Source organism: Coenobita brevimanus, chromosome 65 (assembly GCF_032717465.1).
Source record: "Coenobita brevimanus isolate Jiangsu-jjx chromosome 65, ASM3271746v2, whole genome shotgun sequence".
In the NCBI taxonomy this organism is placed as follows: domain Eukaryota; kingdom Metazoa; phylum Arthropoda; class Malacostraca; order Decapoda; family Coenobitidae; genus Coenobita; species Coenobita brevimanus.
The window spans coordinates 44,058,668-44,082,484 of NC_137018.1; the positions used below are offsets into that span (position 1 = coordinate 44,058,668).

Here is a 23,817-nt window from a genome sequence, read left to right on the forward strand (position 1 = left end):
GTCGCAAAACTGTGTGAGAGAATCCTGAAAGACAGATGGATAAAATATCTGGAAGAGATGAATATTTTGGTAGAAGGTCAGTTTGGATTCAGAAGTGGAAGGTCATGTGTTTCCAACTTGTTGAGCTTTTACTCAAGAGCGACTGACATGGTACAGGAGAGAGATGGTTGGGTGGATTGTGTGTACTTAGACTTAGAGAAGGCCTTTGACAAGGTACCTCATAAGAGACTAATGTGGAAACTAGAATATATAGGAGGACTAAAGGGGAAACTTCTGGAATGGATGAGAGACTTTCTGAGAGACAGACAAATGAGGACAGTAATAAAGGATAGGATGTCTGGATGGAGGGAAGTAACAAGTGGAGTCCCTCAAGGCTCAGTGTTGGCGCCAGTAATGTTCCTGATTTACGTAAATGATATGGTAGATGGAGTGAACAGTTATGCAAGTCTGTTTGCTGATGATGTAAAGATCTTGAGGAAGGTAGAGGTTGAAGAGGATTGTAAAATACTGCAGGAGGATTTGGATAGGATACACAATTGGAGCCGGACGTGGGAAATGAAATTTAATGTAAAGAAATGTAAAATATTGGAAATGGGTAAAAGTACAAGGAGGCCATCACTGAATTATTTGTTGGGTAATGAATTAATCACAAAAAGGAGAGAAGAGAAAGATTTGGGAGTGCTGGTCCAAGATAGTTTGTCACCAGAAAAGCACATTAACAAGATAGTTGGAGAGACTTATAAACTCTTGACTAACATAAGAGTAGCATTTCATTAAATGGATGAGGAGATGATGAAAAAATTGATAGTGGCCATGATCCGCCCCAGGTTAGAATATGCAGCGGTAGTGTGGTCCCCACACAAAAAGAAAGATATAAACAAGATTGAGAGAATAAAAAGAACAGCAACCAAGATGGTCCCCAGTCTGACAGACCTGTCATACAGAGAGCGGCTGGAAAAACTGGATTTGCCTTCCTTAGGGGAAAGAAGAAAGAGGGGAGACATGATTGCAGTGTTCAGGACCATGGTGGGAGTAGATAAAACTGACAAAGAAGATCTGTTTGTATGGGATAAGAGAGCAACAAGAGGACACGGAATGAAATTGAAAAAGTCAAGCTGCTTGAAGGATATCAAGAAATATAGCTTCCTTACAGAAGTATAGACTTATGGAATAGCCTGGACAAAGAGATCATCCAGTCTAAAAACTTAAACGAGTTTAAAGCTAAATTCGACTTATTGAGAAACAGCGACGGAAACCCACGAGCATAGTACATTCCGTGTATATCACAATTAGGTATATTAGGTAAATACTTAAATATTTGAAACGACTTAGACAAAGAGATGGTGCATGAGAAAAACATTCATGTGTGTAAAGGTAGACTTGATAAATGTGGATATGGAGACAGGACAACACGAGCATTGCTCAATTCCTGTATACTACAAATACAGTAGGTAAATACAAATAGGTAAACACACACACACTGTATGCTGGCCCATCAGTACCATGGTTGGAGTCCTGGCGTGGGTAGCTGGCGTCAAACTACTATCAACCCATTATGGGTTGGAAGGCATAGTGAGTACCAAAGACAGTACCTAGGGGAGACACCTGCAGTAACCTGGATGATATAATGGCCTTGTATCCCTGGATACTGGGTGAAAAACCCACTACAGGCTCAGTGGCCAAGTTATGGAGATGAGTAGATGAGTACTGTTGTGTCTCATGGCATCTGCCCCACCTTTACCTTTATATGCATACTGTGTATCATCAGTCATTGTAAGTCCACTGATAAACAAAGGGCTTCCTCAACCATCTCCATGGATTCCTTGACCGAGCCAATCTCTGCCAGGTTTTGCCTGCAAACTTCTTAATCTCATCTATAAATCTCGTGTTTGGCCTTTTTCTGCTGCACTTGCTATCTCTTGAGTCCAGTCAGTCAGCCTCTTGCTCCATTAGTTATCCCTTATTCTTGCTCCATGATCTGCCAACCTCCATTTCTGTTTTATAGCTTCTATAATGTCCTTGATGTTACTCTATCATCTTACCCAAGCTGATCCCTTTCCCTGTCTTAAAGATATTCCAAACATTGCCCGTTTCATTGTTCTGAGATTGGATTAGTTTGTTTTCCACTGATTTTGTCAGTTTCCAGGTCTCTCATCCATACATCATTGCTGGGATTATATATTTATTATATACTGTACCTTCACTTCATACATAATGGCAAGGTACTTTTCATGATGTCTCTATGTTTACCATAAGCTTTCCATCGAACTGTAATGCATCTTTTTATTTAATTTTCATGATCTTTCATTAGTTTTAGTATCTGCCCAAAGTAACTGTACTCCTCAACACCTTCAAGAGTTTCTTTATATATTTGGATGGAGTTCTTTGGTATACCTGGATTAAACATTACTTTTGTTTTACTCTGGTTTATCTTGCAGCCCTACATTGAGACTTTCACTATTCAGGTCACTTAACATTTCTTGCAATGTCTCTGCCATTTCTAAGTTAGGACATTGTCATCTGCTGCAAATCTTAAGTACAGTAATCTCTAAGACCCGGACGCCCAAGTCCCGGACATTTTGGGCTCGGGTCCTTGGACAAAAAAAAAAAAAAAAAAAAAAAAAAAAAGTTGACATGTTTTCATCTCTACTGTACTTTAAATCTGCCATGCAGTGATAAACAGCTGTATTTTGGCACATAGTTCCTCCAACGTCCACTAGAGCGCCCTGCATCCTCCCTATTTCCCACCTACCTACTGTTGTGACTGCACGCTCGTTGCTATAGCTGCCCATATGCTTGCTTTTGTGGTGGTGCCCTACCTCCTGCAGGCCCTGCTGTTCCTCTGCTGCCTCATAGTCGTGTGTGTGACGATGGCCCTGCCACCCAAGAAGAGGAAACGAGTAGTTCTGACTTTGGAGAAGAAGAGGGAGATACTGGGGAAGGTGGCTGTGGGATGGTCAACTTCCCACATCCTCCGTAAATTCAACCTGGCCCGCTCTACCTTGTTTGATATCAAGAAATCCCAGGACAAACTCACCCAGTGCATGGCAGACTTCGCACTGAAGACCAAACTCAAAGTGTACAAGAAGATTATGTACCCTCCCACGTTTGCAGAAGTCGACCACTCCATGGTGATTTGGTATCGTCAACAATGTGCTGCTGGTGTGCTGGTGCAAAGCACGGAGCTCAAGGCTGCCGCAGAGAAATTCGCAAGGTTACATGACTCCCCAAACTTCAAGGCATCCGAGGGTTGGCTCTTCGCCTTTAAACTACAGCAAGGCCTAACTAACCGTAAGGCCCATGGCGAAGCTTTGGACGGCCACAAGGATAGAGTAGAAGAGTTTCGGCAGAGGGTAAAGGGCGTGATAGACAGAGAAGGCCTCACTCTCGGTCAAGTCTACAATGCTGATGAAACTGGTTTGTTCTATCACTCGCTGCCCATGAACACCCTAGCAGAGGAGACGGAGAAGCGTGTACTTGGACACAAGCTCTCCATGCAACGGATATCTACTTCGTGTTTTGCCAATGCTAACAGCATGCACTGGCTCAAGCCCATTATTGTTGGCCATGCCAAGCAGCCTCGGTGTCTTTGTGCGCTGATGGATGTCCTTCCTGACGTTTGGTACCATTCTGTGAAGGCTTGGTTCACAGCCAAGATTTTCAAAGGCTGGTTTCACCAGCATTTCATCAAAGAGGTCATCCATTATCAGATGAACACACTGGGAATTCCACACAACCAGGTAAAGACTCTCCTTCTTCTGGACAATGCATCTGTGCATCCGTCTGACAAGGAGTTGGTGGCTGAGACTGGCCGCACTAGGTGCTTGTTCTTGCCACCTAATACGACTGCTCTCATCCAACTGATGGACCAAGGAGTGATTGTGGCAATGAAGAGGCTGTACTATCAGAAGTTCCTGGATGAGGTGATGGTTGTTCACGAGAAGGAGGATGAGCGCTGGGAGGGAAGGGACACAAGAGGCCAGTGGACTGAGGAAAATCTTTGTCGCTACAACCTCAAGTCAGCAATCTGCGACTGGGGCAGTGCATGGAGGGAAATCCCTGTCCAGACTCTAGAAAGTGGTTGGTCTCGTCTGCTACTTGGAGCCGATGTGGTGCACAACTTTCTAGGTTTTGACGTGGATGACTTCCATGCGTGTCTTCGTGTGGCTGGCTATGAGGTGGATGTGGATGAAGTGTGTGAGTGGTTAGATGATGACGAGGGCCAACCTGGATATCAGATCATGTCTGAGATCGAGATTGCATCTTCTGTTGCAGGAACAAGTATCCAGCTGGAAGATTCTGATGAGGACAGTGACAATGATGTGGACTCCTCTCTGGGCACTACTACGACAGCCATCCCCAAGCTGAGCGCACTTCTGGAGCATGTCTAGTTTGTTCTTGACTACCTGGAACACCCAGACTGCAGAAAGGGAGATGGGGCCCCTGGGACTTATGGAGGAAGTACGTGCTTTTAGGCAGCGCATCATCAATCACCAGAATTGCCGTTCCTTACATCAATCAACCATTGACATCTTATTCAGGCCAGTGACCCCTGCCGTGCACAGCCCCGGCTCCACACCACTGCCTCACCAAGACCTGCCTTCTACCTTCGAGCCACAGCCCAGCACATCGGCGACGGTGGAGTCTCCACTGGACGTGAGTTTGTGGGTATCTTCAGAGTCGTTGCAGTGGGTAGTCCATCACCACATCACGGTGACGGGCCCCTGGGCCACCTACAACACTTACTCTCTGGCTCTGACAGTGAATAAACAGCAAAAACTCGCCACTAGACCACATGGGAATTTACAGTGTTGTGCAGTTTTAAGAACAGAATGTGCAGTGTTAAATTAGAATTCAGAGTTCAAAGGACTCAGTGCAGAGTGCAACACTGGCACGTTTCAAGTGCAGTGCATGTAAGAGCAGAATGTGCAGTGTTAAGAAATTAGAATACACAGTGCAAATGATTAAGTGCAGTGCAACACTGGATTATTGTACATGCTTCAGGTGCATTTTCACCACTATAAGAGCCATAGAGGAGGTGGGTTAATCTTCTTGACGGCCACAGACGTGTCATAAGTACCCTGTACACTGCTAAATATTTTCCATACTCACTTCTGATTTCTCATTCTCTGGTTCATTCATTCATTCATTGCCAGACGCCATGTATCCCAAACGGGGTGGCCAAGGGCTCAGAGTTAACTGTTTTACAGGGAGGGGCACTAATCCTCCACCAACATAATTTCATGGTTTCTGTCCCTTAGTCGTGTATACAGTCTTAACCCCTTAACCGCAGGGCGTCACTTTTGTGACGCTCGGGCGCAATGGATCATACTGGGGGGCGTCACTTTTGCGATTCTGTTATTTGTAATTCTCCCGGGCTTTCAAGTGGTGGCTTGTATCATCTATCAGTACTGCCAGTGTCCAACATTAGTCAGCACAGCTAATGTCATCTGTACTCCCATCCATTGTTGACAATTTAGCTATTTATCCCCATTCTTGACTCCCCTCCCTACCTCCCCTCCATTACCCTTTCCTCTCGCCTGCCCAGCCGCGCTGCGCTAAGCAAATATTCCCCGGAATTTTCCACTGATTTCATCCATTGAAATTAGCCCTATGCCCTATTCTTATACAAAATAATATATACCAAAAAGAAAATAAGGTAACTGATAGTGCCATACACCTGGAGTTGGCTAATTATCACCTGGCAACACCCCATGTGCATTTGTTCGTTAATTTTCCCAGGTAATTTCCCTTTGAAATATGCCGTATAATCTATTCTCGTAATAAAAATACTGTATATATAAGAAAGGAAGAGAGACGCCTAAGTGATATTTACATTCACCTGGAACTACCTAATTTCCTGCCAATCATTTCACAGCATATAAATTAGCAGCTGTCACCTCGCTGACATTGTCAACCCTTGGCGGCCCCATATCCGCCTCGATATTTAGTTGTGTTGTTTCTTGAGATGAAAGCACGTAGCACTTGGGCCCCTCCATTTCCGCCGCTTCTAGAGGGCCCTGTGACCTCTACCCCTACTAAATCTCATGTGGGAAGGGGTAAAGGACTAAATGACTCTGCTGTGGAGCATGAACTGGCTAATTTATCCATGATAATGATGGACTGTGACTACAATCTTTCTGGTGAATCGGGTGATGAGCCAGTGGAGGAAATGGTGATAAACTACGAGTGCTTCAGTGTCCCAAATTCATCCTGGCTCCAAGGGAAAGGAGCCCTTATTTACTGGAAGTGACAGTGTATAACATAGTGTAAATAAAATAGAAATGTAAATAATTACTAATATAAGAATATGAGTACAGTACAAATACTTGGAGTAATGACAGTCAAAGCTTTGCTCTCTACGCTAGTTTACTGAACGAGAAAGTTAATGCCTGGAGTGAAAATAAACTACTATTACTGAAGGAAACTTATGGATAAATACTGTATATATATGTATATATATAAGTGTAATAAAGTAATAGGAATATAAAGCGTGAGTGTGTTTATAAATAATAAATGACAGAATACCAGCAGGGAACGAGCGCAAGTGGGAAGCTCGTACGCGCTCGTAATTTTCATTGCTTTCACAGTTTTTTTTTTTTTTTTTTTTTTTTGATTCCAAACTACTTGAAAATCACAGAATAGTGTTTCTTGTGATAATATCTGGCTATGGTAATCATATTACGGGGTGTCGGGAAGTGTAAAGTGGAGAATTCATTACCCAACTTCAGAAGTCTCCACAAGTCCTAAGGTACTCGACAAAGGCTCAACAAACATCCCAGGAGAAAGCTGAAGGTATATGCCACAGGCACATATAATTATAATATTCTAGGACTAATAACTGATTTTTGGCAAATATTTTTAAAAAGTCAGCTGAAGCGCGAATATCCTCGCGGGACGCGCAAGGAGCGCAAAAACATGCCTGCGCTTAAGGGGTTAAATAGGTGCTGTGCATGTCCAGTAAGGAGTTATTTAGGCAGCTTTCAAAGTTAGGTTGGGTTGGGGTCTATAAGTACCTGTCCAGGGGCATTTTTTCCAAGTCCCGGACATGCCTTTGGCTCTATTATGTCGGATCTTGGAGAGATTACTGTAGTTTAACTATTCTCCAACTATTTTTACTCCATGTTCTTCCTTTCTAGCTTTCTGAAAATGCTTTCAAGGCTTGCTGTAAATAATTTTGGTGAAACTGTATCACCAAGAAGCATGCCTTTCTCAACCTTAATTTTTTCAGAGTCGTTACGTAACTTGACTGTAGCAGTTCTGTCATTGTACAGTATATGTTTCCACGCAGTTTTACAATGTTCTTGTTTACTCCTTGTTCCTGTAAGGAATTTATAATTGGTACATGCTCCACAGGGTCCAAAGCCTTTTTGTAATCGACAAAACCTAAGTGCAGTAGTTTATTATATTCTAGTTTTCTCAATCACCTGATTTACTGAATGCAGATCATCAGCAGTCATTCATTCACTTTGGAACTGTGTCTGCTCATGAGGCTGGTTTTCCTCCAAATCGTTGTTATTCTGTTCATTAGTACTTTAGTGACAAATTTGTAAACAACTGCAAGTTTTAGCAATGTAGCATATCTCCATACTGTTCAATTATTGGAAAGTCTGACATGAATGTAGTGTATTAACATAATCATTTAAAAGAATTATGAGATTTGTACTTTATCACTGAAGATCATGAGGAAAATTCCATGGAAGTATCAGTGAGATAAGGGTTTGGAAGCAGATACAGGTATTCACTGCACATGCTTCTGGTTTCAGTCATATCTTGAAAACCACTTCACTGACAGCAAGGGTATGTGGTACATTCTTCAATAGGCAAGACCTAATTCTGGTTTCAGTCATATCTTGAAAACCACTTCACTGATAGCACTGATCTGTGGAACACTTCTCAACAGGCAAGACCTAAATTGATACAAGCTGACCTAAGCTGACATGATAAATCTTATATTAATTCAGTAATGCTAAAGTGACCAAGTATGACTGAAATACTGGCATGCCTGCATTGATGAACTCTGGTCTAAGCAAAGCTTAGAATGAAATGGACTGAGCATGACTGACTTATGCTGATCTAAATGGATGTGGATGGATATAAGTTGCTTGAATGAATATAAACTAGACCTGATCTAATAGGAAAGGATCTGAATTGATATTAGGCTCAACTGGATGTGATGGCCCTGAGTGGACCTACTTTGAACTTATGTCCTAAAATTACCCAAAAGCCTATATAGATATACAGAACTTGAATGAACCTATAAAGACCCTAAACTGACTTGAAATTATCTGCACGTCAAAATGAGCGTGAAGGGCTGTATCAGACGATGTGACAGTGATATGCCTGGCTGGATCTGAATGTCCTCTAATGGCTGTGCACTGACCAGACTGGGCTGCTGTATATGTCAGGTGTTTTCTATCTATTGCCAGACACCTTAATCTCATAAGGGGTGGCCACAAACAAATTGCCTCCATGTTGCCCTGTCCCCAGCCATTTCACTGCCCTGCTCCCAGCTCACACCCCCTCCCTCATATACTTCTCCACTCCATCTCACCATCTCATCCTTGGCCTCCCTCTCCCTCTTCCCCCCTCCACCTCACTCACATATACTCTCCTTGTCAGTCTCTCCCTCTCCCCCCCTCCACCTCACTCACATACACTCTCCTTGTCAGTCTCTCACTCTCCATCCTCTCCACGTGGCCAAACCACCTCAGTGTGTTTCTCCTAACACTTCCTATCACATCCACATACTGTACACATCACAAGGCTCCTTCACTTCCCCATTTGTCAGTCTCTCTCTCCATGTGACTCCACATGCTCCTCTCAAGTACGTATTTCCACTGCTCTCACACTTGACTTCTGTCCCTCCAACACTTCCATATGTTAGAGTTGGTATCACAATACTGTCATGTAATTACTTTTTCACTTCCACGCTCACTTCCCTGTTTCTTATCACTGCTTTCAAGGAACCAGCAACTTTTCTTCCTTGCTGTACCCTTTCAAACATTTCACCCTCTAAACTTCCATCTTTACTCATCACACTACCCAAGTACTTAAATGTACTCACATTTTTCATTTCCTCCTCATCCAACCTCAATGTACATTCACTGACTTCACTTCTCTTGAAGACCATAACTTTACTCTTCCCTACATTCCCCTTTAGATTCCACTTCTTGGACACACTCCCAAACTCATCCACCAAGTCTTGCAGCTCCCCTTCGTCTTCACTTAACAACACAGTATCATCTGCAAACAACAGTACAGGGATTTTCTAAACACTGCCCTCTCTCATTGGGGCCACTCCAACATCCACTACCCTACCTTGTATCTCTTTTATAACCTCATCCATATACAGATTGATCAGCCAAGGAGATATGACACATCCCTGTTTCAATCCAACCTTCATATAGAAAAATTCACTCAGTTCACTATCCACAAGTACTGCAGCCTTAGCACCATCATACATACTCTTCACGGCATTCAACAACTTCTCATCTACTCCATATATTCTTAATATTTTCCACAATCCTTGTCTATCCACCCTGTCATTTGCTTTCTCCATATCCATGAAGGTCGCATACAACTTCTTTCCCTTCTCTAGAAACTTTTCCACTAAAGATCTGAGAATGAATATCTGATCTACACAACCTCTTCCCTTCCTAAAACCTGCCTGTTCTTCTTCAACTAATTTATCTGTTACTCCCCAAACTATGTCAGTATGTATTCTACTATATACTTTTCCTATTACACTAAGAAGACAAATGCCCCTATGATTACCACATTCTACTTTTTCCCCTTTTCCTTTGTACAGGAGAATAATTATACCCGACTTCCAATCCTCTGGGACTCTACCTTCCTCCCAGGCCAATCTGCACATCTTCCACATCCATTTTATCACCATCTCTTCCCTATGCTTCAGCATTTCACCACACACTCCTTCAATTCCTGGGCCCTTCCCCATTTTGACTTTCTTCACTGCTTTCAAGGACCTATAATGGCCTAACTAGTCAACCTAAAATGGCCTGACTGGTCATGGACTGATCTAATTTGCCCTAAATGGACTTCCAGTAACCTGAACTGATTTGACTAGACTATACTGTAAGCAATGGTTTAAATGAACATAAATTGACCTGTCTACATTTAACCAGAACTAATGGGCCTGATATACTCTGACTGGGTTTGAACATAAAAGAAATACAAACAATAAAAGAAATGATGTAACAGTGCAGCACCTGAAGTGATGTGAATGGTCCTGCAATTAACCAGACTAGGATAAAATGGATGAGAAAGGTCTGTATGAACCTGAAGCAAGCACAAATCACCAAAGGGCTATTATTTATTTATTTAAAAAAAAAAGGCCATTTTGGCTTCTTGTTTAAATAGCTATTTCGATCAACACTTTTACAAGCATGAAATAGGGCACATGGTTGATGAACATGCCTGCTGCCCCTATGAAGGTAGCCTATAGGCTCTGGAGGCTAAAATACCATAACGTAAACCAGAATGTTTAGGTTTAAAGGCATGCGAGTGGTGTATGTCTCTGGGGGAGCTTCATAATATAAAAACTCCAGGTGCCTCTTCAGGAATGAAACAAACAACTAGGCCTCTGCATTAATACTGCACAGTACATGTATACAGTATCAACAAGGAATTTAATCAGTTACTGTATGACAGTACAGTATTGTGATACCAACTCTAACGTATGGAAGTGAAGCTTGGACCTTGTTGGACAGACATAAATCAAGAGTGAGAGCAGTGGAAGTGAGTCATTTTGAGAGGAGCATGTCAAGTCACATGGAGAGACAGACTGCCAAATGAGGAAGTGAAGGAGCATTGTGGTGTGGATGTGGATGTGATAGGATGCATTAGGAGAAACACACTGAGGTGGTTTGGCCATGTGGAGAGGATGGAGAGTGAGAGACTGATGAGGAGAGTGTATGTGAGTGAGGTGGAAGGGGGAGAGAGGGAGGAGGAGGCTGAGGATGAGATGGAGGGATGGAGTGGAAAGGTATATGAGAGAGTGGATGTGTGAGCTGGGAGCAGGACAGTGAAGTGGCGGGGGACAGGGTGATATGGAGGTGATTTGTTTGTGACCATCCCTTACGGGATTAAGGCTTCTGGCAATAGATAGATAGATAGCCTCCAGTTTCACTCCATCCATCACCTTCTCTTCAACAATCCCCCCTCCCTCTCTTCTTCCTTCTTCCCTCATGTTCCTCCCTCTTCCCTCTTGTTCCTCCCTCTCCCCTCTTCTCTCCTTAAACCTCTCTTTCCATGCTTCCCTCCTCTTCTCCATCACCTCTCCTCTTCCCTTACTCTCCCTCCTCTTCCCTCACTCCTCCACTTATACCCCCTTCCCCATGGTCACATCAGTAAGGCCTGCATGACGTGGTAGTCCTGGCAAGACCCCGACCTCCACAAATGCCACACAAGACTATTCTTGGCCTTGGCACCGGCCACTCTCCCTTTACTCCACCACTGTAGTCTGCTCAACTATCCCTCATCGATGAATATTACACCCTTTACCACACAGATATCTTTGATAGTTTTTTCCTACTACCTTGAGACAGTTTTACTAACTTTGGCAGAGTAATAAAGTTAAGAAATGGTGAGTGGAAACTTACCCCATCACCAAAACTGGTCTCTCCAATGTTTAACAAATGAGACAGCAAGAATATATATAGTAACAGTGATTACATCCCCGGATTCGGACACAACAAGGAAACCACCACCACAGTATACAAACAATACATACGTTCAGTGATGAATTATGCAAGCCCTGCCTGGGCTCCTAACCTCACCAAAACACACTACATTAATCTACAGACCATACAGAACAAGGCCCTAAAAATAATCGCTGGCTGCACAGCTACTACACACACAGACCACCTACATCAAGAAACCAAAGACCTCAAACTCAAGGATCACCAAGACATGAAAGGCACCCAGTTTCTTGCTGCAGCCTCCACAAACCCACAACATCCACTATATTACATGGCAGCACATCCACCCACACCAAGGAACATCAAAACAACACCCAGCACACGATACCATACACAAGTACTGTCATCTCTCCCCCCTCGCCCACCTCAGACCAGCTTCCAGAAGCATATCCACACTCAGATCACTCACTGCTGCATTCAGTCAGTGTAGAGGCACCCACAGGCAGAATGAAAAGGAAAGATTGAAGGAAAGACAGAAGATGGAGTGTAAAGTCACCTGTTGGCAGAAGGAAAAGGAAAGAATGAAGGATAGAAAGACAGAAGAGAATGAAAGGAAAGAAGGATGGAAGAGAGGAAAGGGCAGACACCCAAGAGCAGCAATACATTGAGTGAGTGGATGGTGAGCGCCCCCACCTACCACTAAGTATATATACATATATATATATTATATATATGAAGCCTCTGTGGTACAGTGGTAAAGTGTGCGTTTTCGTACACTGAAGAACGAGGGTTCGCGCCCTGCCAGGGTACTTAACTTTGGGAGCATTCTTCTGGCCACATACTGCTTGGTGGACATCAGGGGTGCTGTGGTTGAACCAGTGTCGCATACTATAAAGTATGCTTGCACCCAGTCGGCTTGCGCGGGCCGGTTACACTTGGTTCACAGACTACACACACATCCAAAGCCACTCTAACACTACAATTACACTTACAAGCACTTCTCACCCTACACACAATCTCTACCAGACAGCCTAAGCCACTTGGTAGAGATACATTGGCTGTATCGTCCCTACTTCGGTCGGGATAGGCCGATCCTCCAGTGGACACTCAAACAGCTGATGAGATGAGATGAGATGAGATATATGTATACTGTATATACATATATATACGGTATATATATGAGGTGCTACCCAAAAGTTCCAGTAATTTGAATATTGTAGGAAAATACGTTACCTTACCTCCTAGTTCTCACTGTTGCCTTCGAAGCAGTCCCTTGGGCACGGATACAGTGGTCCCAGCATTTTTCCCATGAGTCCATGCATTCCTGGAAGGCTTCAGGCATGATGGTCTTGAGCACCTCCTGCAATTCTATCTGGATCTCCTCAAATGAGTCAAATCGACGACCTTTCAGTCGTAATTTCAGCTTGGGAAACAGGAAAAAGTTGCAGGGGGCAAGGTCAGGCGAACAGGGTGGGTGGGGAGTGACTACCATGTTAGTGGAAGCCAAGAACTGCCTGACAACAGTTGATGTGTGGGCGAGGGCATTGTCATGATGCAGGACCCAGTCCTTGTTCTTCCACTGTTCTGGACGTTTGTGGTGGATGTTCTCCCTCAGACCCTGCAAAACTTCAGTAAAACTTTCCGCTGACAGACTGACCAGGTAGGACAAATTCCTTCTGAACAATATCGAAGAAAACGATCAACATCGACTTGACTTTGCTGCAAACTTGATGCGCTTTTTTCAGCTTCAGTGAATTGGGAGACTTCCATTGCGATGACTGCTGCTTTGTTTCCGGGTCATATCCATAAACCAAAGATTCATCACCACTTATGACCTTGGAGATGAAGGTGGCATCATCTCTGACCCAATTCTTGAGCCCCCTGCAAACTGCAACGCGATGTGCCTTCAGCTCGTCACTCGGCAGTCTTGGCACAAAATTTGCAGCAATGCATCTCATGCCCAACACGTCTGACAAAATGCATTGCAACCACCTGTACGACAGTCCAATGATATCACAAACATCATGGATAGTTCGTCTACGATCTGCGAGGTTAGACTGACGAACATTTCCGATGTTTTCTGGTGTTGCTGCCATTGACAGTCATCTGGAACGGTCATTGTCATTGACAGACGTTCATTTGTCCTTGAACTGCTTGTACCAGAAAAATATTCTGCTTTGGGATATGGCATTGTCACCAAAGGCTTGCTAAAGTAACCAGTGAGTTTCTGCTGCCGTCTTCTTGATCCTGAAGTGGAACTTGATGCAGGTTCTTTGTTCCGTGAGGTCCACCATTGCAAAACCGCCAAACTACATACACATCACATTACAATAGTAAGCGTAGCTCAACAACACGTCCGCTCACAGACATGGCAGAGGCCAAACTGACAGTGACACACAAGGGATGCTGCTGACTCCTAGCAGCAAAAGGCAAAACTGCAAATGGTTGGCTCCCTCTGTTCAAATTGCTGGAACTTTCAGGCAGCACATCATGTATATATCTATCTATCTATCTAAATGTATATATATATATATATATATATATATATATATATACACACACTAATTCCTCTAATATCCGAACGCACAATATCCGAACATCCCCACTAAATGGACATAATTGTCCCGGGATCCAATATTCCCAAAATATGCCAAAAACCGCAAAAAATTTGAAAAAAATCAGACTTTTTTCTCTTCCATAATTTGAAATTGACGCATGGCGCCGAACAGCTGTTACACCATGGTCCCTTCACCCCTTCCTTCCTCCCCCTCCCCTCTCCCCTGTCAGGGTTGCCATTTGGTATTTTTCATTACCAAGTGTGGCCAATTTGGTAACGAAAAATTCGTTTGGTAATCTATCTATCTATCTATTGCCAGATGCCTCAATCCCGTTTGGGGTGGCCACAAACAAATCGCCTCCAAGTCGCCCTGTCCCCCGCCATTTCACTCCCCTGCTCCCAACTCACACCCCCCTCTCTCATATACCTCTCCACCCCATCTCTCCATCTCATCCTCGGCCTCCCCCTCCCTCTTTCCCCCTCCACCTCACTCACATACACTCTCTTCGTCAGTCTTTCACCCTCCATCCTCTCCACATGGCCAAACCACCTCAGTGTGTTCCTCATAACGCTTCCTATCACATCCACATCAACACCACAACGCTCCTTTATATCCTCATTCGTCAGCCTGCCACTCCATGTGACTCCACAGGCTCCTCTTAAATAACTCATTTCCACGGCTCTCACTCTTGACTTGTGTCCTTCCAACAACGTCCAAGCTTCACTTCCGTACGTTAGAGTTGGTATCACAATACTGTCATGTAGTAACTTTTTCACTTCCATGCTCCCTTCCCTGTTTCTTATCACTGCTTTCAAAGAACCAGCAACCTTTCTTCCCTGCTGTACCCTTTCAAGCACTTCACCCTCCAAACCTCCATCCTTACTCATCACACTACCCAAGTACTTAAACGTACTCACATTTTCCAATTCCTCACCATCCAACCTCGCTGTACATTCACTGACTTCACCTCTCTCAAAGACCATCACTTTACTCTTCCCTACATTCACCTTTAGATTCCGTTTCTTACACACACTCTCAAACTCATCCACCAAGCCTTGCAGCTCCCCTTCGTCTTCACTCAACAACACAGTATCATCTGCAAACAACAATACAGGGAGTTTCCAAACACTATCCTCTCTCACCAGGGCCACTCCAACATCCACTACCCTACCTTGTACCTCTTATTACCCGATCCATGTACAGATTGAACAACCATGGAGACATGACACATCCCTGTTTCAACCCAACTTTCAAAGAGAAAAATTCACTCAGTTCACCATCCACACGCACTGCAGCCTTCGCACCATCGTACATACTCTTCACAGCATTCAACAACTTCCCATCTACTCCATATATTCTTAACACTTTCCACAATCCTAGTCTATCCACCCTGTCATATGCTTTCTCCAAATCCATGAAAGCCGCATACAACTTCTTTCCCTTCTCTAGAAACTTTTCCACTAAAGATCTGAGAATGAATATCTGATCTACACAACCTCTTCCCTTCCTAAAGCCTCCCTGTTCTTCTCCAATTAATTTCTCTGTTCTTCCTCTAACTCTGTCAATAACTATCCTACCATACACTTTTCCTATTATACTAAGAAGACAAATGCCCCTATGATTACCACACACTTCTTTTTCCCCTTTTCCTTTGTACAAGGGAATAATTATACCTGACATCCAATCCTCCGGGACTCTACCTTCCTCCCAGGCCAATCTGCACATCTTCCACATCCATTCTACTACTGTCTCTCCCCCATGCTTCAGCATTTCACCACACACTCCATCAATTCCTGGGGCTTTCCCTGATTTAACTTTCTTCATTGCTTCCAGAACTTCTATCCTACTGATTTCTTCCTGTCTTCTCACCTCCCTCCTTCTCCCAGCCATTCCCCAGCCACTTATACTCGCATTACTTCCATCCTCCACGTTCAACAATTCCTTAACCCCTACACCGCGGGCTTGTTTACCAATAACTTGCGTGTGCCGCGGGGTTATTTGGGCTCCGACAGACTCTCAAAAAATATTTGCCAAAAATCAGTTATTAGTCCTAGAATAATAAAATTATATATGCTTATGGCACATACCTTCAGCTTTCTCCTGGAATGATTGTTGAGCCTTCGTCGGTTACCGTAGGACTTGTGGAGACCTCTGAAGTAGGGTAACGAAGTCTCCACTTTACACTTCCCGACAACCCGTAATATGATTACCACAGCCAGATACAAACACTATAAACACTATTCTACAATTTTCAAGTAGTTTGGGATCCATACTCAAAAAAAAAACACTGTGAAAGCAATGGAAATTACGAGCGCGTCTGATCGTCGCACTGGCACTAGTTCGCTCATGGTAGTCTGTCATTTATTATTCATAAAACCCCTCACACTTTATATTTCTATTACTATATAACACTTATATATATCTACAGTCTTTATCCATAAGTTTCCTTCAGTAGTATTAGTTTATTGTCACTGTAGGGATTCAATTTCTTTCAGTAAAATACGTAGCATTCACTTTCTCGTCCTGTATACTGGCATTGAGAGTGAATGTCACTTTCATCTTCACTCTCATAACTCATAGCATTCAGACATGCTAGAGTGAAACTTTCGCTTTCATTACTCCTAGGGTATATACTCGTATTCTTATAATCCTACTCATTTACATTTCTATTTACGTTCTCTATTTTATTTACGTTATTTACATTTCTATTTTATTTACACTGTGTTGTGCACTGTCACTTGAAATAACTTATAAAACTATTTTCCATTGTTCACGTATATTTACATTCATTACTTTCACTTGCTGTTTACACATTATTTACACATTATTTACAATTCCACTTGCACTGTTTTACTCAACAGAAAGATCGTAGTCACTCTTTTATCAATTGTCAGCCCTTTACCTCTTTCCACACGAGGTTTAGTAGGGGGTAAAGGTCACAGAGCCATTTGCATGGGGGTGAAAAAAGGCCTTGAAGTCAGCAAGATGAAACATACGTCCTCTCACTTCGGAAGATGAGAGTACACTGATAACGCAGGGGCAGCCTAGAGGCCTGCTTTAGGGGTTATTCAGAGTTACCAATATTACTTCCTGAAACAGCTAAGTCTAGCACTGATATGATTGGCAGGAAATCTAGACAATACATTATAAATTTGGTAGTTCCACTTCCCGACAACCCGTAATATGATTACCACAGCCAGATACAAACACTATAAACACTATTCTACAATTTTCAAGTAGTTTGGGATCCATACTCAAAAAAAAAAACACTCCTTCCCTCCTTACATGTATATTTATTACGAAAATAGATTAGAGGCCTACTTAGGAGATATATAATCAGAGCTACCAATGTTACATCTTGAAACAGCTTTGTGTAGCACTGATATGATTGGCAGGAAATCTAGACAATACATTATAAATTAGGTAGTTCCAGGTGAATGTAAATATCACTTAGGCTTCTCCCTTCTCTCCTTACATGTATATTTATTACGAAAATAGATTATACGGCATATTTCAAGGGGAAAAAAACAGCGAAAATTAGCGAACGAGTGCACGTGAGGTGTTGTCACGTGATAATTAGCCAATTCCAGGTGTATGGCACTCTCACTTACCTGATTTCTTTCTTGTATATATTATTTGGTATAAGAATACGACATAGGGCTTATTTCAATGGATGAAATCAGTGAAAAATTCCAGGGAAGATTTACTTAGCGTAGCATGGCCGGGCAGGCGAGAGGATAGGGTAATGGAGGGGGGGTAGGGAGGGGAGTCAAGAACGGGGAGAAATGGCTAAATTGTCAACAATGGATGGGAGTACAGATGAGATTAGGAGTGCTGACTAGTGTTGGACATTGTCAGTACTGACAGATGATACAAGCCCCCACTTGAAAGCCCGGGTGAATTCAAAATAACACAGAATCACAAAAGCGACGCCCCGCGGTATGATCCCTTGCTCCCAAGCGTCACGAAAGTGACGCCCCGCGGTTAAGGGGTTAAAGTGTTCTCTCCATCTGCTCACTTTTTCTCCCTTCTCCACTAGTAATCTACCATTTTTATCTTTCACTCCCCTGCTAACTTCACTTCCACCCTGTCTTACTCTTTTCACCTCTTTCCAGAACATTTTCTTACAGTCCCTCCACTTTACACTCAATGAATCAGAATAATGCATTACCAAATGGATTTTTCACATGTATGAGGATACACGAGATGGAGATGGTGGATTGTTTGCTCTCTCTGATTAATCTGCTACCCTACATAGCGTGAAAATAATCAACGTGGTGTTAATTATAAGGAGAGTGATTACATGTATTTCCACTTGTATACATAATTAGTGAAGAATAAATGCTAGCTTTACGAATTTGGTAATGAAAAGTTAAATTTGGTAATGAAAGTTAAGGAGATTGGTAATGTGCCCGTCGCGATCTGGCAACTCTGTTACCCCGCCATCATCAACAGTCACAGCCAAACTCCGATCGAGAGCAGATGCTTATAGCTGTGCAAGCCACAGGCGCTTGTTTTTTGTGAATAAACAGTAAATAAACTGTAATACCTCGCCACTAGAACACACGGGAATTTACAGTGTTGTGCAGTGTTAAGAAATTAGAATTTAGAGTGCAGAGGAATAACTGTGGACTGTAAACTGGTGGTTCAAACCAGTCCAGGAGTCAGGGACTTGTAAATACCCAGAATGTTTAATATTGTATAAACTCGCCTCTAAAACCTAATTTTATGCTTCTTTTGTATTTATTTCAGTCTTTTATGTCCCTTATTGGTGTGATTTGGGTCTTAAATAGGTGCAATGCATGTCCAGAGGGAGTTGTATAGGTGTTTTTCTGAGTTACGGTCCATAAGTACAAGTCCAGGAGGCTGGGGCCCAATATCCAGACAGGATCACTATCCGGACATGCCTGTGACTCTATTACGTCGGATATTGGAGGGATTACTTATATATATATATATATATATATATATATATATACACACAGTGGAGTCTCTTTCATCCGAAATTCTTTAACCGTAGTATGCCATTAACCGTAAGTTTTACTAAAAATTCTCATTCCGATTAACTGCAAAATCTGAAATCTATCTAAAAATTCACACAAGCGCCACTAGCATTAGTTTACGGTTGCTCAGCTAGTCACTAGAGCGAGTTTATTTGAGTGAAGATTTATTTAAGCTGAGAGTTTCTAAATACAGCTACAAAAGTGCAGTTCCATTCGTAGTTACTACAGTGTTTTGGTGATGGTTGAATGGCTTTTGGGGTGCTGGTGGTGGTGGTGGGCTAGATGTCGCCAGAAATGGGTGATGGGTGAGTACAATACTGTTCCCTTGTATCCTACATATTATTACAGTATCTTTTATCCGAAAAAATCTATTAAATGAAACTCTGAAAGTCCCATGAATTTTGGATAAAAGAGGCTCCACTATATATATATATATATATATATATATATATATATATATTATATATATATATATATATATATATATATATATATATATATATATATATTATATATATATATTATATATATATATATATATATATATATATATTATATATATATATATATATATATATATATATATATATATATATATATATATATATATATGGCCAACGGCCATACCACGTTGAGTACACCGCTTCCCGTCCGATCAGCGAAGTTAAGCAACGTTGGGTCTGGTTAGTACTTGGATGGGTGACCGCCTGGGAACACCAGATGCTGTTGGCATCCCTACGTGTCAAGTGGGGTTGGTGGAGGATTAGTGCCCCTCCCTGTAAAACAGTTAACTCTAAGCCCTTGGCCACCCCGTCTGGGATACATGGCGTCTGGCAATGAATGAAAAAAATATATATATATATATATATATATATATATATATATATATATATACAGTATATACCTCTTCCTTCTGCCTGTGGGTGACTCTACACTGAGTGACAAGCCAAATGGTTTCCTGTACACCAGGAAACCATTTACTCCGCGGGGTGGTAACCATATAACCAAATTCTGGCACCTGGTGGTTTAATGGGTAATTATTGCACTCCAATCGGATTGAGCCGGTGAAGGTTTATATCCAAGGAGTGGTTGGAGTTGACTGCTCATGTAATGCCACTCAGGGATGACTGAGGCTGGTCATTCTCATCTTAAATGTCGGGACCAACTGCCTAGCCCCAGGCTCCTACACTCCTCATGGGGCAATGCAGGATTCGATGATGGATATACTGTATATATATATATATATATATATATATATATATATACAGGTATATATATATATTGTATATGTACAGAGCTCATCAGAAGTATCGAGCGCCTGTCAGGGCGTGCAATACTTTTGGCGAAAAAAGAATCACCCTTATTTGGTACTAAAAACTGAGCCAGATGTTTGGTCCGCTAACACGACGTCATGGCAGCCTGAGGCCTTACTGCGCGCTGGTTGGCTGCCGCCTCAGTTGCCTACGGGCTGCGTGAGAGAGAGGAACTCCGCAGCTCCTCCCTCTCTTATTGCGCCATTTTTTACCTAGTGTCCCACGGTGTTTTGGCTTTAGCCACTTTGTTATGGCCCCTACCCGTGAACTTTCGAGTGAAATCATATCACAGATCATTGCTCTAAAGGAGGCAGGCCACCCCATGAAGGAAATTAGTTATTTGGTTGGTGTGGCTCGATCGACAGTGCAGAGGTGGTGTGCCCGTTTTCGAGTGGAAAATAGTGGTGACGTTCCTACAAAGAAACCGCGGTCTTGTAGGCCCAGGAAAACTTCCCCGAGGTCTGTTAATGTGTTAAAATGTGCAGTGGAGTCTAATCCTCGTGTGACTGCAAGGAAAATTAAGGAGAGCAATCCGGAAGTGTTTGGTGAGGTTTCAGTGCACATGGTGTCTCGAAGAGTCCATTAACTTGGTTACACAAGTCACAGGCCTGTGAGAAAGCCTCTTCTTAAACGTTACCAGTTTTCGTAGGCTTGCCTTTGCTAACAAGTACCTTAACTGGGGTGAGGACCAATGGTTGTCAGTGTTGTGGTCTGATGAGACAATGTTTAGTGTTACCTGTAATCGAGGAGCGCGCGTGTACCGGCGCAAAGGTAATGACCCGCTTGACCCCCGTTACGTGGAGAACACAGTTAAACACCCTGATTCACTTATGGTATGGGATTGTTTCTCTGGGAAGGGTTTGGGGAAGCTTGTTGTGCTTCCCAAGAACTGCAGAGTGAATCAGGACGTTCACCTGGAGCTTCTTTGTGATCATTTACCCGAGTCCTTTGAGCTCACAGGTGCACGAGCGTTTCAGCAGGATGGTGCACCTGCTCATAAAGCCAAATCAGTCACCAACTGGCTTCATGACTGCGAGGTCTCCTTCATGAAAGACCGGCCAGTCAATAGCCCAGACCTCACCTGTTAAAAAACCTCTGGTACCTCGTAAAGAAGAATCTCCAAGGGAAGGACGTGAGCTCTCTGCCTAAGCTGGAAGCAGCCATTCGTGAGTCCTGGGCAAAAACACCACCCCAGCACCTGAGGAACCTTGCTCTTTCACTTCCACGACGTCTCAGGTCCGTGAAGAAGCGCAAAGGATACCCTACCAAGCATTAAACGTAAATATAATGCATTATTTACATCTTTTTTCAATGTTGAAAGGTTTGTTTCATAGGAGGGACGCAGGGCGCTCAATACTTCTGACGAGCACTGTATATATATATATATTCATTTCATTTTCATTCATTGCCAGACGCCATGTATCCCAGACAAGGTGGCCAAGGGCTTAGAGTTAATTGTTTTACAGGGAGGGGCACTAATCCTCCACCAACCCCACTTGACACGTAGGCATGCCAACAGCATCTGGTGTTCCCAGGCGGTCACCCATCCAAGTACTAACCAGACCCAACGTTGCTTTAACTTCGCTGATCGGACAGGAAGCGGTGTACTCAACGTGGTATGGTCGTGTATATATATTTCATTCATTGCCAGACGCCATGTATCCCAGACGGGGTAGCCAATGGCTTAGAGTTAATTGTTTTACAGGGAGGGGCACTAATCCTCCACCAACCCCACTTATATATATATATGGTATTTATATACTGTATATATAAAATGCAATACAATACAATACAATACAGTAGCATGAACATAGGACGTCACAGACTTAGTCAAATCACCAGGGTTTTGTGACCGCATTGTCAGAAGAGCGGGAGTGCAATGACATGTCTTGACTACAACATCCACAGGTGAGAATGAGAGCAGCTGACAAGCCATGCCCAAGAAGGATTCTGATTGGCTGGTGTGTAGCGGGCATTTCCATTGGCTCCTGAGTTCAGGATCTCACCTGGTGCTAGTTGGATACTGCTTACAAGCTGGTTGAGACCCCACAACACCGGATATTGCACAGGACCGCTGGTTAAGCCCCATTTCAGCACTGGATGTTGCATAAAAATTGCTGGATATTGCTTTAATAGAGCAAAGGGCTATGCCAGATATTGCATTGGGCTGGACATGGTGACAATGGATAACTGAGAGTTTACTGTACTTACATCAGTTATACACCATGTTTATCACCACTAGATGGTAATCTGATGATAAGGTCTGTACTGTATTGTCTACAAAGGCCAATGCATGCTTACATGCATTAGCCTTGGTCACCCAATTGCAGCTCCCCACACTGCTCAGTCTCTGGCAGCCTCCCTATTCAGTTCCTTATCCCTGAGATTACACTATGACCCTGTCTAAGGTCTTTATCAGTCTGTCTCTTTCAACCCTGCCTCTGATATTCACACTTATCACCTTCTTCATGCAACTGTCATCCTTCATCCTCTCAACACACCGAAACTATTTCAAACTACCCCTCCTCATCACAGCACTAATACATTCCGGTCCCATCCTTCCTCTCAACTTTTCAATTGCAATCCTTCTCCCCCCTAGGCCTTGATTTCAAGGATGCACTACACATCCACCTAATCACTGTTATTTATGTATTGTATGTTTGAGTCTATGAATATCTTCTTCCTTTACTGCCCAGGTCTTACAACCATACAGCATTAAACTCATAACACATGCCACATACAAAGGTCACTTCGCATGGAGGGAAAGCCCTCTTAATGTTAGGAGAGGCAACAGCTCTCTTTACTTCCTCCACTCACTCCTTACCCTAGTCACAGAGCTAGCTGCAGCCCCACCTCTGGCATATAACATGCCCTCAAATAACAAAAACGTCTCCATACACACAAGAGACTCTCCAGCAAAATCTATCCTTTCATGCTTGACAATCTGTACATGCTCTCATTGACACACCGCACACAGGCAATCAGCATTATTTCGCAGTCTACATCTAATACCATTATATCTCTATGCACCTACTTATCACAAATACTGCACAAGATGAAGTTGCTTCCCACACCCTTATGGCAAACTGCACAAGGCCACACATCCTCTGCTTTGATAGCACTGCCACCAGCCTTAGATATCATCACCTTTCTTTAATTCACATTTACTCTCAAACCCTTGTGCCCCATTCTGTCTCTCTAGTTCCTAAATCTTAGCTCTGCCTGCCTTTCATTCTCTGCAATCAACACCAAGTTATCAGCATACAACATCTCCCATAGG

The 23,817-nt window shown here is 43.0% G+C and overlaps 1 protein-coding gene, 1 non-coding gene and 1 pseudogene across 3 annotated transcripts in view; 1 reads left to right on the forward strand and 2 right to left on the reverse strand.

The window, feature by feature from the left end:
* Window positions 1-23,817, reverse strand: part of LOC145405088 (isocitrate dehydrogenase [NADP], mitochondrial-like) — a 110,772-nt gene that overhangs the window by 62,042 nt on the left and 24,913 nt on the right. The gene's annotated exons all lie outside the window — the stretch shown is intronic.
* On the forward strand, window positions 19,838-19,956 carry LOC145405197 (5S ribosomal RNA). The gene has a single exon (XR_013898297.1). It is a non-coding gene; the product is annotated as a 5S ribosomal RNA (ribosomal RNA).
* Window positions 22,048-22,167, reverse strand: LOC145405147 (5S ribosomal RNA; annotated as a pseudogene).